A 5,707-nucleotide genomic window follows, 5' to 3' on the forward strand; every position below is an offset into this window, starting at 1 on the left:
AACTAAGAAAATATATGTGACGAATATGAGTGGGAGAACAGAACCAGGATGGCCGAAAAAGACCTGGCACGATCAGATCAATCAGAACCTAGTGTTGTCAAAAGTCTGCGTAATCGGAGGGTATGACTAGATGTATGGATGTGAAGGAAGCGAGGAGTGTATGTCAGGACATAAGGGTATGGTGTTCCATCCCTGCATACCCCTGCGGGGAAACGGCGTGATGGTAGTAAAATAGTAGTAGTATATTTATTTAATCATTTTTAATGAATTTTTTACTTAGTAAATACCACTATTTCTTAAAATCACTGCGACACGTGTTTCGATGCATTCCGCATAATTTTCAAACACCGTATTGATGCGGAATGCATCGAAACACGTGTCACAGTAGATTTTAAGAAATAGTGGTGTTTACTAAGTAAAACATTAATTAAAAATGAGTAGATTTTACCACAAAGTGACTGCCAAATCAATTAATGAAATTATATATTTAACATTACCCTGGAATGCAGGATTAGACTAGTAAGAAAACGCAGTCAAAACGATGCAAAAAGCACTAAAAGTGCCAAATGTACCATTTGCATGAGGTAAGGTGCCAGTATTTGTGCAATATATGTTTGAATGGCTCCAGACAAAGCAAAAAGTGCCATGATAATTGCCAACCTTGCCAACAAACGAAATGTCAGATAATTGCGAGATCACCTCTGGTCGAGTTCAAGCAACTCATTCTCGATTCATGACGGCTCTGCGCCTCTCGAATTCCTATCCAATCAGGTATGGAGGATCCAATCAGTGGCGATCGTGTGCAAGCAGTATCCGAATCGTGCTGCTTTTTTCTCTCGTTAGCTAACGAAAGTGAGAATGGCCGACTGCCACTTCTGTGGCCGGTGATGCGTCGCGTTATTGCATCGGTGATTATGCAAGTCCAGGCCATAATATGATGGAAGCCTGCCTCTGGGTAGAACCGCAAGAAGAAACATCACATACCATCACGAGATACCTATACGAGCTCAATATAACACAACATACTTCATAAGGAACTGTCACGAGAGGTATCTATCATACATGATAAAAATAGTGAAGGACATTGGTTCCATAAACCAAGCTATGCCAAATCAATACCACCAAGTTGCAATACGATTTGCCCGAGCAACACTCGGACTCATCAAAAGATTACAGCTGGAAGCGCGTTGCAGGCGCCTGGGTGAGGACTTATCGACATCGGATATATGATAGTTCGTAAGGAACTGTCACAAGAAGTGTTGTCATACATGATGAAAATAGCCAATGACATTGGTACTATAAACCAAGCTAGGAAACAAATGCCGAACCCTTTTCCAGTGGAACGGAAGGTATGCTTACGACAGTCATCAGTTCGGCTTCCCCTAAGGAGTTTTACGTGGTTTCCTCCCAGCAATGAGCAAATGCTGACAAGTTCCTGATTGGCCCAGGATATCCCTCCTGTTTCCAGCACAGATTAACAGAAAACATCTTTTTTTTAGTTAGAAGATACAAAAGTCCAATTAATTCTCTATAAACCTTGTAGATAATGAGCAAAGTAAATATTAAATACAATTCCCATCTAAAAAAATATACAAACATATATGTATCTAAACACAATAACAAATTCTCCTTCTTCTTCTTCTTCATGCGTTATGTAAGGTCCCCCTGACATCACTTGAGAGTAATTGTCCATGTCATGGGAAGCTCTAAACAGCGCCTCGACGGTCCTGATCCCCGTCCAATCTCGTATATTCCGGAGCCAGGAGATCTGCCTTCTGCCCACACCTCGTCGACCCTATATTTTGCCTTTTATGATTAGGTGCAATCGTACTTCTCTCTTCTCAGCACATGCCCCAAATATGACACCGCGACTTTGATATCAGTCAGCATCTTTCTTGCTGCTCTTGATCTTTCGAGCACATTTGCTTTGTTGATCATATTGGTCCATGGAATGCGTAGCATTCTACGATGTATCCACATTTCGAGTGAAACTCATATCGTGAACAAGGATTAGGACACCCAAAATGTGTCAACTATACTTTTCCTAATACCCATTGTTAATTCCGAATAGTATCATAATTCTTCATTAGTCTATTTTATCCCATATATTTCAATTCAAACCCGCACCCTAATGGTGCATAGGGCACTGCATTATATAAACACAGTGTTATCTTGATCGTTAACACGAAGGAAAGGTGATCAGCCCTCCGCTTCAGGTAATATTGAATAAATATCAGAGTGATAAAATCACTTATGCCAAATATAAGCTCAATAATCGTATTGAACGATATTTGTCTTCAATACTGCCTCATTGAAATTAGAAATCCATATTGCATTAATATTATTTATAATGTAACAGCTTTAGCATCTGTGCAGATGAATCATACGAGTGAGATACAATATAGATCATTCGTGATTCACAAAGTTTCGTAGAAAACATTGCTCTCGTATTACATTAATACTGCAAACGCGCATGACCGATAAGGTGATCAAATTGTTCACCTTTACCCGATTGATCAGTCTGATCTATCAAGATGGGATGATGCAACGCGTGAACACAATGTAGGTACTCTTCCGATATTCTGGATCAGTCAAACATCATTCAGCCATTATCTGTTATCTGACTGAAAAAATATTAATAATACTTCAAATTTAATCTGTTGAAACACGTGTATTTATCATAGAGATGTGCCTGATGAGTGAGTGTTACTTGATACTTTTTCTCGGTTTGTATTTTTTTTCTAGATTAAGTTTTTGATATTATTTTTGACATCTCATCAAAGATGAAGAAGAATATGGAAGTCTGGGCATTTACGGGTTGACGACCGTCATAGGCTGGTTTAAGTGATCACTTTACACACGTGTAACATTCACCAATTCTACCCATTATTGACCACCACATCACTCAAATTCTTGGAAGTTCTATATATATGAACCAATTTAGAAACCTTGTTCTTGAATCACTAGAACTTCACTAGAGACATCTATTGGTGAGATAAAAAGCTTCTTTACACACTCAAAATGTTGTAAATAAATTATCTAGTCAAATTAAGATTAATTTGACATCAAAAACTTACAACATTTTGAGTGAGTCCAAATACTTGTTCACAAAATATGGATTATCTCCAATTACAGAAAATAGCATGAAAATAACTCCTGCAATTGGAGATAATCCAGATTTCGTGAACAAGTATTTGGACACACTCGAAATATCGTAAATGTAACTGGTCAAATTATAAGTTAAAAAAATAGAAATGAAATTGATATTTTCTGCCTTTTCTCATGTAGGTACATATGTGATTATAATCCAGGATTCGGATCTCACATACTAATTAAAGGGTTTCAGCTCAATAAATTTTCGATTGCATGAACCTGTTACATACGTACCATCTCTTCTTAAACCTGTCTTATTTACATTTGTGGATGGTCGTGTTACGAACGCCCACCGAACGCTTGATTGGTTACACGTTCGGTTCGTTATGCGAACGCTCGAGCGATCTTGCACAAGCGCTCCCAAACATGAGGCGTCTGCACTGGTCAGCCTATACTCAGCTGGCCTCGCAAATGAAAGCGTTTTCGGAATAAACATGAACCAATTTAATTGATGAGTTATGAAGACTGGCTCTTAATTGCGCTCCGAGTTTCGAAAATGATATTTCTCAACGTTCCCAGCCGAAGGTATCCGAATTCGCCGTGGTATGCCCACGTAGATATAATAATTCACCGAGGTTTGTTGCGTAACGCCATTATTTCCTTTGCGTATCTTCTGACTTAATTAAACAATTCATTATTATTTATATGTGTTTTCATAACTTAACGCAGTATAATTTCGTTAATTTATTCTCGACATGCGTAAATAATCGCCGAATGACTAATTTGTACAGTCTAACTGCCTGACCATATTTTTATTTATTTATTTATTCATGTACAGAAAATAAATAAGTACATTTGCGGGCTCATTGCTAAAAAGCAATATCTTACAACCAATCAAAAACAGACTAGTGATATTGATCAAAACGTTTGATACAATATATAGCTGTTTGCAATCAAAGGGTAGATAGTACTTGAACATTAAAAAAAATACAAATTAATATTTAAAAAAATAAATTACGAAAGATAATAAGGAGGGCAAAGGAAAAAGGGAGTTTAAGGAAGGAGGTAGAGGGAAAAACTAAGGGAGGAGGTTTGATGGACAGTTAGGATTCTAATGATAAATAGTAATGTCTCAGACGTTTCTTAAAAGTTATTAGAGAAGATGCATTTTTTACAAGGAGAGGTAATTCATTCCATCATATTAATTGCATGTAATAAAATAACAGTTGTATAGTTTTTTCCACGTATATTTTATTTGACCAGTAAATAGGTTTTGTCGTTACCGACATCATCAGACTGGTGGGAGGCTAGAAAATATGATGTTATATACATAACAACACCACCTTAATACCAGGAGAGCATAACGCACATGAAGATGTCACCCCAATGACCGCCCAATATGATTTTGATTTTTTTTTTAATCTTGCGAGTATTTTGATGCGTCTAGTATAATTTTAATTCGTAAAAATAAATGGACATTGAGCTTTGGATTTGAACTTGGACCTAAGGGTAAGAAACAGATATTTAGAAAAACACATCAGGGGCGCAGAATTCGCACGGAGATGGCGTCACAGTGGCCGTTCTGTATTGCTTTAAATTGGACCACAAACTTTCCTATTCGGATCTCATTATACTTTTGTTCTTAACACTTTCGCCGACCTTGCATTGTGTTCGCGCCTTGCTCTTGAAGAACCAAAGCACCAGGTTGCTGGTAGCGCAGTGCCCATGTGGAGATGCTGATGTCACCACAGTGGCCACTATGTTTTGCTTTAAATTAGACCACAAACTTTCCTATTCTGATCTCATAATGCTTTTGTCCTTAACACTTTCGTCGACCTTGCATTGTGTTCGTGCCTTGCTCTTGAAGAGCCAGAGCAGCAGGTTGCCAGGTTGCCAGGAGCTAAGCGCGCATGTGGAGATGCTGATGTCACCACAGTGGCCGCTCTGTTTGGCACGCTACCAGATTTCACTTTTCCTCTCACGACGATGAGCTGCGCCGCTTGGCTTCACGCATGTGTTACACGGTAATTAATGCTGAAATCGCGTATGATTATTATTTTTTTATTCATCATATTACCGCGCGGTGGTTTTTGTATATTTTTACTTTCCATGGCATAATCAGGGCTATTAGCATAAGTGAAAAACGCACACATCACCGTTATCTGAATTGATTAAGGAGATGTACGAACACTGGGTACTTGGCTGTTCTGTGTGTCTGCAGTACCGCTATCGTTTCCGTGTTCACAATATTCGCAATCTCTCTTCCACCCCACCCATTTTCCATATTTCATGCAACCGATTTCATATTTGTACTTATATCCATCCGTAAGGTACGTTGCTTATCCATTATTTGTACATTTACTGATAATCTTAATCATCGCTTGCTTTATTGCATTGCAGCCACTCTGGGTCTATTTATTAGTCACGTTTTCTCTTTACAATATTTTGAGTGTGTCCAAATCTAGGTTTGTCCACTTAGGAGTTATTTGAATTGATATCTCAACATAGATGAGGAAGAATATGGAAGTCTGAATATCACGTGTAACATTCACCATTCTACCCATGATTGACAACTACACTACTAAATTTTCGGAAGTTGTATTTATATTTTAAG

The sequence above is a fragment of the Brachycentrus maculatus genome, unplaced genomic scaffold (genome assembly GCF_059751285.1).
Source record: "Brachycentrus maculatus isolate JH-2025_06_01 unplaced genomic scaffold, ASM5975128v1 h1tg000623l, whole genome shotgun sequence".
Lineage (NCBI taxonomy): Eukaryota > Metazoa > Arthropoda > Insecta > Trichoptera > Brachycentridae > Brachycentrus > Brachycentrus maculatus.